The sequence below is a fragment of the Cryptomeria japonica genome, chromosome 9 (genome assembly GCF_030272615.1).
Source record: "Cryptomeria japonica chromosome 9, Sugi_1.0, whole genome shotgun sequence".
NCBI classification, from domain to species: domain Eukaryota; kingdom Viridiplantae; phylum Streptophyta; class Pinopsida; order Cupressales; family Cupressaceae; genus Cryptomeria; species Cryptomeria japonica.
The window spans coordinates 50,233,296-50,247,668 of NC_081413.1; positions in this window are offsets into that span (position 1 = coordinate 50,233,296).

Below are 14,373 nucleotides of genomic sequence, written 5' to 3' on the forward strand. Positions count from 1 at the left end.
TACCGTCAAGGTGATACTACCCAAAGGGGAAAGAGACAACCCCTTATGTGTTCTCAAGATAGCACAACACATCATATCCTGGCCTATTCCATCCATTTTCAAAAAAAAATTCCTCTATGATGACATCGACAGAGTATGTTGAGTTGTGCTAGTCTAGAACAAAATTTTTTGGCTGAAGGTGTTGCCACTACTTTCTACCTGATTAATGGGTCTCCTACATCAATTATTGTTCATAAAATATCAATGGAGGAATGGTCCATTCATAAGCCTTCAATAAGACATCTTATATTTTTTGGTTATGAGGGGTATGCACTTGTGCCAAAGGAGAAATAAATAAACTCGGAGAAAAAGGTTGTGAAATGTATCCTCATTAGATATAGTTATGGTGTGAAAGGATACAATCTTTTGGATATTGTTACACAAAAGGTAATATATATTAGAAGTCTAATTTTTAGAAAAATTAAGTCCTGTTCTATTACATTGTAGCCAAGACATACTAAACAGGAAGATGTGATTCAATTTCCTTCTACGCTTGAAAGAGTTGAATCGAGACCCCTATATAGGAAAAAATTTGGGAAGATCTCATATATGTCTTAATATTTACAAGAGGAGGAAGAACCTCCAACTTAGCTTGTTCAATGGTCTACAAGCTGAGTTGAAAAGTGTATGAGTGATGATGTAATAAAGTGTGCACAGTATGATTCTATTATGAAGAAGATCTAATATGTTAGGTAGTGTATATTATATTTTTGTTGTTCCTATATATCTTCATTTTAATTGAGGTTGAAAAAATCCTTGATCTAGGTTGATTATCAATGGCTATTTTATTGCTCAGTCTAAGTGGATTGATACTTCTTATAGGTTGGTGCTTGCAAATTAAATTGTGAAGGGATTGATGTCTCCTTATTGAGTTGTAATTCTTGTGGGTTGGTGCCAACAAAAATATTATAACTTTTATAACTTTTTGAGTGAAGTTGTATTTCAAGGCAATATATCCAAGAAACTATTCTCATCATGCTTTTTCCCTTTTGGTTTTCCATGTAAATCTAGTGTTCTCTTGCATGGATGTGTTGATTACTTGCATTGGTATTGATAATGTTTTGATGGTGTTATAAATTTGGTAATTTAAAGTAAAAATATTAAATATTGACTCACCACTCTTAAAAATACTCCTCCATATTTACTCCAATAGAGTCCAATAAGGTAAAACAGCCATTGAGTCACCATCCTCTATCTTAAGGGAATATAACTTCTCTATTAGATAGAGTTCATTGAGCATAAATTTAGTTTGATACAAATCTCTCAAATACTTTCAAATAAGTGTTAGGTGGTCTTTTCATGTGCATTAAAAAAGTTAAATTAATCAAATAAAGTTTTATGAGACCCTTAAACTTTTTATACTTGTGTCCCAATTTATGATATAGGAGTAAGTTTATATCTAAATACTACAACCCATAGATATTTATACATGAGCATAGCTTCCGTCTTGAGAAGTCAAAACTTAAATATCGTGCTTAAGAAATTATCAATTTTTATTATAAATATGGTTTCTGTATCTTCATTCAATAGGACTCAACCCTTATTCATAGGCTCTCATTGAAATAAAGATTAGAAAACCTATATCATACTTTTTAAAAATTAGGTGACCAAACTCTAGTTACACCAAGTGAAAAGAAGCAATGTATATGGAGATACTTCATAGAGTAGCCTTAGCACGGGGTATTGTTCAAATTTTATATCTTTCAACTATACAAAGGAGAATCACATATAAAACATAAACAAAATCATACCATAACACATGTGTACATGAGGAAAACAATTTCAGAAGATAACCTCACACTTCAAATAGCCTAAAGTATTATTTAGTAATCTAAACATTATTATAATAATATAAAATATTTCTAGGATTATCACCAACCAAAGATCTAGAGTAATTCCAATGGCATAATAGTACCTAGAAAATCACTATTCAATACCTCCATTTCAAGCACCTTATTTATAGGTGAAGTGATACACAAAACCATCAAATTGTAATTACAAAATGATGTGCTAAGACCATTCCATAATGTGACACTCTATTACTTTGTTAGAAACTAACACCCAAAATTCAAGCTAGGTTTAAAAGCCACTCACCAGAATTGGGTATTTCATTTGGGTTTCATTATCTCTATTTAAATATGCCTTATGACACCATAATACACATCATAATTTGGTCAACAAGTGTAACTCCATTTATAACTCTTTTCTATGCTTCTTATATTTTCAAATTGCTAATATAGAAGGCACAAATTTTAGAGGCAATAAATTTTGATCCAAAAAGCCATTACTGACCCTTTTCTTAGTATTGTAGAGTTAAAAAATATCTATACAATAATCATATGGAAGTAATGTCAAACAACCAAGAGTTTAAATTTTGTTTTAAATTAATTTTATAGCTTGGAAATTGAATTTTATGTTTAATAGTCCAAAATTTGAATTCCTCATATATTTAGCATTAGGAATGTGGTTTGTGACACCTTTCCTAACATTTGGGTGTCGTGCATTTTATCAAGTCGGAAATGCATTATTTCCTTTAAACCTTTAGAGAGATTGAGAAATACAATTGCATTTTTGTGGGTGAGAAGAGAAAACTTATTATGCTCAATGCAAGCAACATGATCTATAGAGGTTACAATATGGTCCAAGAAAGACCAACAAGGAAAAGATAGTCTAGGAAACTCGACCTAAATAGGAACTCTCAAGGATCTCTTTTCAAAGATGACGAAGTCTCAAGTCAAGGGTGTGATCACTAACAAGGAACTATGCATGTACCAATGACATATTTAGGATAGCTTTTACAAGACCAATTTGGAAAAAAACACCTAAGTGAGCTTGTGGAATACATCAAGGTGTGTCACATGAAGGACTAAGGCCTTCTTCATTATTTAAACATGATTGTAGAGGAAATCCTCCCACCAAGATAACCAACTAAAATAAAGTTTTCAAGTCATTTATAAGCATAATAAAAAATTTGAATAAATAAAACTATATAACCTAGGGTTTTAAATGTACATTCAAACCTAAGGTTTTAAATGTACGTTCAAAATAAAATTTCCATAATGTTTTGGAAGAGCTATTATTTTGTCCTTCCAAACCAACATCAACTACTGTAATACTAAAATTCGAAATTCTTATACTTTCTCCAATAATTTTATTTATTTTCTTATTTAGTAGTATAAATTATGAAATATGATTTTCAAGGTTGATTTTGAATTTTTTATTTTCTGACTTAAATTTTTAATATTAGAGAAACGAAAACAAACTAATAATGAAAGCATGGAAGCCAATGATGAATCATGAAACATGGTAATAGACGTTGCTGTTAAACAAGACGAACAGTATTTCCAGAATTTTACTGTATTTGTGAATGTTGTGAGGTTTGGAGATTTTGAAAGCTACGTTTGTGGTGAAAAGTAAGTATTCCAACTTTTTTGAGATAAATTGCAGCAGCCATTTAGACTGGTTTATCGTTTGCAATGGATTATTGGTTTACCATTCCAATAATGACTCATGATCGATTCCAGCTACACAGTCAATTGTTTTGTTATCTTCCCAAGTCTTAAGTCATTGCGCATCACAGTACCATCCAGTTGTTTTGGATCTCACAGTCGTAGACATCATAATATCATAGATTTTGTACATGGAATGCTGTGCATGTCACTGGTAAGATTTTTTATGACGACATAGAAATAATAATAGTGGTTCTCTTTTCTATGATGAATTCTGGATTGCAATCTAAATTGTTGAGAGAAAAGATTGGTGATTTAGATTATTCTCTTATAAAAAAATAAAATAATGATCAGAGATGTTTATTATGTTTTGATTATTTTTATTCAGATATATATAAAATAGAAAAACAAATGAAATTAAATGTTAAAAGTGAAGAGATTTTATTCTACAAATGTAAACAATCAAGAGTCTTAACCCATAGATAAAATAGTCTACATAAGACACATCATAATCATTAGTAATGTAGATATAAAATAATATAAACAATATTTTGTACAATTGATGTAAGGTGATTAATTATAAACACATTTTATCTTGTATGGTGTTTTGCCTTTTAAGATTGTCTAGGTTAGGTTTTAGTTGAGAGATTTATTCCGTAATGTGGTCTAGGAGAGTAATGTGGTCTAGGAGAGTAGTGAGTTATTTATTGGTAGCAAGATCACTCATATCATGTTATATAGCACACACATGAAAACTAATGTTAATGTTAATCTTTTAAATCATAAGTTTTCATTGAGGATATGATTTAGAAAACATAACATTACACCTTTGTTTTCATATATGAGTGGCAATGACCTGACATAGAGATTTTTTGATAATGGTATTATGAGTATTAATACCCAACAAAGCAATTTTACAAGTAAGATGGAGGATGAAGACAAGTGGGAAAACAATGAGAACTAGACTCTAATGATAACATGTAAATATACAATCATTAAATATATGCTTGGTATGCTTAGGCTGAATTTAGAAAGGACAATCAAGAGAATGTAATTGAAACAATTCAATCTTATCACCATAGCAACTTCCAAGAAAATATTTGACAATTGGCATTATCTTTGGAGATCCATATGTAGAAGATGAGTTTAGCATAGAAGGAATGTTTCTAGATGCACTTAAGCTTGAAATTAAGACACAAAATGAGAGATGAGATCATAGGAAATAATCAAGGTAAATCTATTTTAAAGAGTGTAGGATGTAGCATCACAAGGAAAGACAATGTTGGTCTTTGTAAAGTTATCATGTGAATTATTGGAGAGATTTATGATGACACTATGAATAACTAGAAATGGCTAGATTTATAATGGGTTTTTCCTTGAAAGAAATACAAGTGCATGCATATTATATTGTTAGCAATGTGTGTTCAATGTTGTCATTGATGTCAACCTAATATGTGTGTGGATTGTTGCCTCACATCTGAAGGTTTCAAAATGAATCTAAAAATATTGTTATAGTATTTGTAGGTGATATTGAGTGAGTATGTGGTGTTTTTGGAAGGTGATAGCAGTGGAAGTTGAAATATGAAGAATAAATTTAAAGTCTTTATGGGAGATGCTCCACATTCCTCCTCTTTTGTAGTTGATGACTTGCGACTCTGGAATTAATGCCTATGTTTTGTGTATGTTTCACTGTTATGTTTTTAGGTCATCAGTAGTTCAGGTGTTGAAGTTAGTTGTTGTAGTTTGCTAACAATGAGTCTGTCTGTCAAGTCTAGCAGATTAGCAAGTTATTTGTTGGTAGTGAGACCATTCATATCATGCTAGATAGCACACATATGAAAATTGATGTTAACGTTAATTGATTGAATCATGATTTTTAGTTGAGAGTATGATTTAGAAAACACAACACTACACGTTTTCTTCCATATATGAATGTCAATGAACTGGCATGAAGATATTTTGATAACACTATTATGAGTATTAATACCCAACAAATAAATTTAACGAGTGAGATGGGGGATGAAGACAGGTGGGAAAGCAATGAGAACTAAAATCTAATGCTAACATGTAAATATATAGTCATAAAATTGGAATGCTTAGGCTAAAGTGAAAAAGGACAATCAAGAGAATGTATTTGAAATAATTTGATCTTATCACACCAAAATGTTTAAGAAGAGAGAAAATTCTAAGAAAATATTTGATAATTGACATTAGTTTTGGAAATCCATATATAGAAGATGAGTTTAACACCAAAGGAGTGTTTCTTGATGCACTTAAGATTGATATTAAGACACAAACTAAGAGAATCGAGCTAAGAAATAATAGAAGGTAAATCTATTTTAAGGATTGTAGGATGAAGCATCACAAGGAAAGACAATGTTAGTCCTTGTAAATCTGCAATGATAATAATTGGAGAACTTTATGATGACACTAAGAAGGACTAGAAAAATGGATAGATTTATAATGGAATTTTCCTTGTACGAAATACTTGCATATTATACATCCTATTTTCATGCCACGTTTAATCTATTAGTGTTCCAATTTATAGTTGTAAGGTATGAAAAAATATACACCATGCCTTTAAACCTTTTCTTTACAATATTTTTTATGAATATCATCAATGCATGGTCTTAGTATTGAACTCAATTTGTTTGATGCCCTAGCTAACCATGCCTTTAAACCTTTTCTTTACAATAAATATTTATGAATATCATCAATGTATGGTCTTAGTATTGAACTTAATTTGTTTGATGTCCTAGCTACGCCTAAGCCTAAACCAATCACTCAAATACGATTAACCTATTATATTAAAACATGAAGGTCTCATTTCCAATAGTTTTTACCCCCCTTGACTAGATCAATTTCTATTCCTTAGAGATGACCACATCCATAGTCTATCCATCTAGCTTTAGAATTCAATTTTATTTTTTTTAAGTTGACTCCTAGGAATATGGACATACACATTATATTGCATGCATTGAAGGTTTCAAATATTATGTATAGGACTTTTATTTAATTACATCTTCCTAAGGCATTTTTATGATGAAATTTGACAAAATTGAAATATAAAAGCATTTGAATTAAGTTGCCTTGCATTTAAGCTAGGCCTCAAATTAGTCTTAGGTGCATCAAATTTTGAATTATCTATATGATCTATTTTAATCATGTCACATTTATTATAGGCTTCAATGGTCAATGATTTCTCAATATATCTATAACAAGCCCTAAGGGTTATTTTTACACGAGGGCTTCACTGGCTAGGCAATATTATATCACATGCATTCATATTGGGAGGTTTAAGATCCCAAAAATGAGGGTGCAATATATTGCCTATTGGTGAAAATAGGAGGTTTTTAATTCCGGCTATGAAAAATACAATATTTGGTGAAAATAGGGGGGATTTTAATTTGGGCTGTGTATTGGTAGGGGGTGACAAAAAAGGAGTTTAGGGCAATATTTTTTGAAAATAGGGGGATTCTTTAGTATGCCATGAACACACGTGCTATAACCATGGTTCACTAAGTGAAGCCCATGTGTATTTTTAGCACCACTATATTCTATAAAGCATGTACAAGCACACATGTGAGTAGGTTTTGCTATTCCTAAAGATGGACATAAACAATGAAAACATTTTAATAGACAAATGCGTGTTGTACAAGCACACATGTGAGTAGGTTTTTCTATTCCTAAATATGGACATAAACAATGGAAATATTTTAATAGGGAAATGTGTGCTAGGGCTAGAGTATGAGTACAACATACTATTTGGTCTTAGAAAGTCCTAATATCATGCATAGGTCATTGGTTATCAGTCACCAATCTATTTCTAATTGTTGGTATCATTGTTTTGTCATAGTGCCCTAATGAGTCATAGAGTCAATATCTACATAGCAAAATAAACAAGATCATATCTCTTCTTCTCATATCAATTATTTCATATTCTCTTATCTAATTACTTATATCTCTATAGATACACAAATCAATATCACCTTCCTTGTTTATATAAGGTTTAATCGATCAAGGTTAGATGATTGATCTTTTATGTAGCGCGCTATTAATTTCCCTAATATTTTGATGAGCTCAAAACTTTGGAACAATCATACCATTTAGGGTTGAATTTTTATAATTTTAGTATATAAACATGTAATTTTGTGCATTTATTTATTTTTCATCCACTATTCTTATAATAAATATGAAGCATCTAGGACCCTTAGGTCATCTTTAATTAAGTGTTAGGTTGAAGCCAAATAGTTCTATCATGACTACCTTTATTCCTTTTAAATCTAATGTTGATCATTTTATAATCTAATTAGAAGGAAGAATATTTTATTTGATATATACATTGAAATTATTAAAATTTGAAAGAAACATCAGATGGTTGATAAGTTGAAATATTTGTTCAATTAATTTAGTAACATAGATGAGTATATGTTGACTTCATTTGTTATTGATATTGTTACCAAGGTACTTCTCACTAAACATCATATGTAGAAAGGAGATAACCAAGGACAATCAAGTCTTTAAAGATTTTTTTGTTGATGCATAAACTTTTCATATGGTGGACCAAATTCACCTAAAATTTAGCTTCTAAGGACAACATAGCCATACTTTTCCCAGTAAATATTTAATCCTACTACAAAACCTAGCTACTATGAATCACTCAAAGTCATGTAGTTTTCTTACGATACCTCCCATTTGTATGGCCCATGCATATTCTTCTCATATGCCTAATGATGTCCAACCTTCACCTACTATATAAATAGCTAAACCTTCCTTTTGTGCATAGCTAGGTTTAGATCCATCAACCTCATATATTAATCCAAGTCAACTCTGACAACTATACTCATATACATTTTCTTTCTTCAATTAATTTTTTTTCATTCTTCTAAATTTTATTCATACACCATCAAACCTTTCCCAATAAATAGCCTAAATTATGGCTGAGTGTCTAATCATGATGTGCCATCCAATATCCCTAAGTGGCATACAAAATTCTAAAAAATATATACTTAATAAAATTCACATAAAAAATTGAATGAGTGTAACCTACAAAATTTAGAAAATAATAGTAGTGGAAGTTGTAGGAAATTGAATTTACTTTTATCGACTAGTTTTTTCAAATAAGTTATTTCACAAAAATAAATATTTTAATGATGCACTATTTTTTTTGTAAATAAGGTATCCTTCCACCCATCCTAAATATTTAGTAAAAAAATATTAAATCTTTAGATATAAGTAGAAGACACATGAATATATTTGACATATAATTTTTATTTTTTATGGATAAATAATATAAAAAAATGTAAATATTGGAGTTGAGGAAAAATCAACTCTACAGCTCCCAAAGACCACCTACATGCAAACCTGTCACAGAAAGAGAGAAGAAAAATAGCTATGGAGGTCAGAATTCAGAGATCTAGAAAAGATAAGTCATATTGATTGTGCAACAAGAATGCAATTCAATAATTATAGTTCTTATGAAAATACAAAGAGAGAATACTTATAAAAGGATACTCGAAACCCTAAAGGTAAAAACCCTAAAGAATTATAAGATTCCTAAATTTAGCTTAAGCATAGAATATAATAGACTAATAATTAAATAGATAATTATTCGCTAATAAAAGATAACTCTAACACCCCCCCTTAAGATGAACTTAGGGAGTAGGTAAAAAACAACTAAGGACTAAACAAGCATGTAAAAAATGTAGGAAAGAAACAATGGGTCCTGACAACTAGGCCTGATGAGGTACCCAAGTACAATAAAATCTCTCTAAAGTGGAGAAAAAGGAGAAAATTCCATGGGAACAAAACTCCTCTCCAAGAAGAGATGAAAGCTCAAGTGAAGGACCAAGAAGCCTCCAAACAAGAGTGTTCCAGAAGATAGGAACAAAACAAAAGCAAGAAGAACACCACTGAGCATGAAATAGCTGCAAACATTGTCGAAGAGTAACTGCTGATCTAAAGAACCTCCACTAAAATAGAACATGACCAAGTAGAGAAGACTATAATCTGCATGAGTTCCCTCAAATGACACTACTCGAATCAGATGGCAAACAAAGGCACACAAATGAACTCGAAGATACAGATGGCATGAAACACCAAAGCCTGAAGAGCTGATCAATCGAACCAAGGAAGCATTAGAACAATAGGACAAACCTCTCCATAATGTTGAAAAGGGAGAGGGATAGGTACACTGAAAAATAACGGCCAACAAGAACTGTGTGACGAATAACTAGTAACATCAAAGGTGCAGAGAAAGTACATAGTGTCATTGAAGGAACACTCACTTGACACACATCATGAGGCTAATGTCATGGAAGGAACAATCACATGACAAAGGTAGATGGCAAACAAAGGCAAACATCAACACCCCCCCCCAATGACACTTTATAAGTAGTGCATGTACAATAAGGCACAAGATGTGCAAGATCCCCAGTAGACAATGCATGGTGGCACTTTATCTCAATGTGTTTGCATAAATAAAATACTATAATGATCAGAAGAGACAGAATACTGGAAATAGAAAGAATAGCCAAAGACAAGACATCCTACTCAAAGAAAGAGATCCCAGGACCTGAAACATCCAAGATATTCACTAGAGTGTTGAAAAGTAAAAACCTGAATAATATACCTGGAGTGGAATCTAGAAATAAAAATCATATGAATCGAAAGAACACAAAACAAGCTCCAACAATATAAAGTTTTCAAAAAACGGAGTTTGGATGCTCAAGTTATGTCTCCCAGAGTGCAAAAAGGACCTCTGGCTTTGACAGCAAAAAAAACCATCAAAAAAGTAAAATATAAAATATAAACCTCTGAATCTGGATAGAGCTCGGAAAGAGCTTTCTGATGATATAATATTTTTCAAAAAATGCCTTTGTATGCCCAAGATATGGCCAAAAGACTAAAGGTGCTTCGAATGGGCCCAGAAGAGGCCTAAAGGCTGCCTACACAGTGTTGACGTCATTGGTCTATGAGCATAAATTTGACGATCATATCACCGTCACCACCAAAAAAACAATCCGCTTGGAAAAACTCGTCCGAAAATAAAATCTGATGCCCAACAAAAAATCTTGATTGCTGAAAAACAAAGGAGAGGGCCGAAAACAGGTCGATGGCTCATGAGTGGCGCGGGAGTGGTGTAGGGGCAGATGTCGAGCAGCTAGCGGGTGGCAGGTGGGCGGCGGGACCTGGCGGGCAGCACAGCTCGGTGACCGGCGGGGCTTGGCGATCAGCGGGGTTTCTGGGCGGCGGGAGCTCAACGGATGACGGGAGCCTATGAGTGGCGGGGCTTGGCAACCAGTAGTAGCAAGAGCCTGGTGGCCGGCGGGCAGGGTTTGCAAGCGGCGGCAATTGACGAGGAGAGGACCATGGGCAGAGTAGCAGGCAGTCGATGGAATGATAGGGGACAAGGGGCTCGCAGGGTAAAATTTGCCCTCTTTTTGTTTTTTTTAAATCAAAAGCAATTTTTTCTTTTTGAATAAATAAATAACAACGCCCATTAAAAAAAATCTACCTCGATTTGCATGCCTAAGGTCGTATGGCCTGGGCTTAAATTTTTTTTTTGCCTCCAAAACACCTAACACCAAAATATATCAAATTATATATCAAAATTTGTGGAAATGATCTCCTGAACCCAATTGAGAGGTCCTTTTGGCACCAAAATGTACCAAAAAATGAGCTACCCCCAAAAATGGAAAAAAGCAACTACACAAACCCTCGAATACACAAATCTAAAGAACAAGGCCCAAAATTTCTCATGAAGAGAATAGGGGCATGCAGATTTGGAGATCTGATACCATATTGGAGTTGAGGAAAAATCAACTCTGCAGCTCCCAAAGATCACCTGCATGCAAACCTGTCATAGAAAGAGAGAAGCAAAAAAACTATGGAGGCCAAAATTTAGAGATCTAGAAAAGAGAAGTCATATTCATACTATCTAATTTTACATTATATGTTAAGGGTATGTGAATGGAAGGATCAAAAGGGGGTCAAAAGTGCAACCTCTTTCTTAAAATAAACTAAACTAAACTAAATTATAAGCATGTTAATATGCCCACACTAAAATTTTGAAGATGTGAATAGAATAAGAATTGTAATTATCTAAATGTAGTTTGTAATCTACTAAGACTTTTAAAAAAAGTTATTGATTTAGAGAGTCAAGTATTGAGTAAACACAAAAGTTTTTCCCTATTTATATCACTAAATAATAACATAATTTCTAGTGTGTGGTCTATCCCCATATTTTTATTGTGTTAAGTGTTTTCAAAATCAATTGGGGGAAATATGATTATGAGCTAATATTATGAGTTTTGAGTTTTTTAAAATTTTCCTCCTGATTATTTCTTAAAGATTGTTCAAATTATTTACATCATGAAAATTATACCATTGAGCATGAAGATCAAATGAATTTCTTGGAAAGTAATTTTGAAAAATATAAAATATGAAAATTCGATGTCTACAGAACGAGGTATACAATAATTCTCTACAAAAATTCAAATATAACAAGCTAGGTCAAAAATACAAAGAAATAGTAATACATTGTATTTGAGAAAGTGGAGAAATCTCTAAAACTAAATAAATATAAATGTTTTAATTTATTTTAAATTTTTAAAATTTTATATATGGTAGAAATCTAAGAAGAAGATCAATGCTTGGGTTTTGGTTTCATGTCATTTTCATATATAAAGTGTAAATCTAATGCTCAAAATAATCTTGATTTTTTTTTTTAAAATCACATGTTTGGGCATCTAAATTATAAGTCCAACCCTTAGGTTTGGAGAAATCAATTTTTTTCTTAGTTGAATAGAGGAATTTTATTGGTTTAGAAGGTAATGTGTATGTGGTATAATGCATATACACTCTAAAAAGAATATAAAATTTGTAAAATAATCATATTATGGATCATACATAATATTTGTAGGGTATACACTATTATTAATTTATATGTTTGTTAATAGTGCTCTCCCATTTCGATGCACATACCCATAATGGATGTGATCTTTGATAGGTGATTTTTTATAACTAAATTGTTTCCATGAATCTTGAGAGATCATGCATTTAATTATTTATGTTCTTTATGTATTTTCTTTTATCCATTCATTTAGGAATTTAACCAATGCTTTTATCAATCATTTTTTAACATAATATTGAGGTTAGCATTACAAATGGTAAGTTAAAACAATGTAAGAAAGAAGATAATGAGACAATCAATAATTATGTTCTTAAATTTCTAGATATTTCATCTAGCACAAAATTTCAAAAATTCAAAATGAGCTTAAAGGTTTATTTGTCAATATTCTCATATTTAAATGAAAAAATAAATTTAGTTTTTCTATATGTACAATTCATTTTAAGTCCTAGACAAGTGTACATAAATTTGAGCTTAAATTATTAGATAGAACTATCATATAGTATTAAATTTATATCATTTATCCTCATATCTATTAGTTCAAACTAAACTACAAATTTTAACATTGGGAAATAAGGAGATATTTAAATGAAAGAGCGAACCTAAAGGTATTATCAACATTATTAGCGACTGTAGACACCTAAAATTGTCCTATCTAATTAAATAAATATTTCTATTTATTTAATTATTTAAGCCTAATTCTTCTATTAGTTAAATAAATCTTTATTTATTTAATTAATTCATTTTATCATTTTTTAGCCTTATTTCTCATTGAAATAAATACATTTATTTATTTAAATTGTCTTCCCCTAAATTGAATAAATACTTTTATTTATTTAATTAATCCCACTTCCTCTATTAATTAAATAAATCTTTATTTATTTATTAAATTCATTAGCCTTTTCTACCTATGACACATGTCATTCATCTCTTAATTCCTACACTACCTACCCTCTCATTATTTTCTTGTTTTCTCTACCTACCCTCTAATCCTAGCCAACCATTTATCTTTTACATCTCTCAATTTTATCCCTCCATTTCTTATAGTGTCTTCTATATAAGGAGATGTTTCCTTCATTATGAACCCTAACGAGCTAATCTTCCCAAGCATTCTAGCATTCAATTGAAAGCTCTTGATACCATTTATTTTGATTGAATACTTGGGAAGATTAGTTGATTAGGGTTGATAATGAAGGAAGCATCTCCTTATATAGAAGACACTGTAAGAAATGGACGGATAAGATTGAGAGGTGTAAAAGATAAATGGTCGGTTAGGATTAGAGGGTAGGTAGAGAAAACAAGAAAATAATGAAAGGGTAGGTAGTGTAGGAATTAAGAGATGAATGACATGTGTCATAGGTAGAAAAGGCTAATTAATTAATTAAATAAATAAAGATTTATTTAATTAATAGAGGAAGTGGGATTAATTAAATAAATAACAGTATTTTAATCTAGAGGAAGACAATTTAAATAAATAAATATATTTATTTAAATGAGAAATAAGGCTAGAAAAGGATAAAATACGCTTATCTCCATCCTTGAGCTTTTACTCATATCCCCCACATATAAAGCCGTCCTTGACAAAACTTTGAGAGAAACCTCTATCCCCACTGATCTGAACGTGAACCAGTTTCAAGCCATGGTGGGATACCTTTTCGTTCCACATTCTCTTACATTCATTGAAACTAACGATGCATTCGTAAGCCAACCACATAATGCACCTTTACACATTGAAGCCTTCCTACACAAACATCGAATAAAATGAGTCCTGATCGATGGAGGAGATGGTCTCAATATATGTACATTGAATACTCTTAAGAAATTGAGATATTCTGAAAAAGTTGTGAATGCTACAAACAAAATCACCATTAAGGCATATGATGATAAAGAGCGTTCATCCAAGGGCATAATCACCTTACCTCTCAAAGTTGGACAAGTAACGAAGGATGTAGTTTGTCAAATCCTTGACCTAGA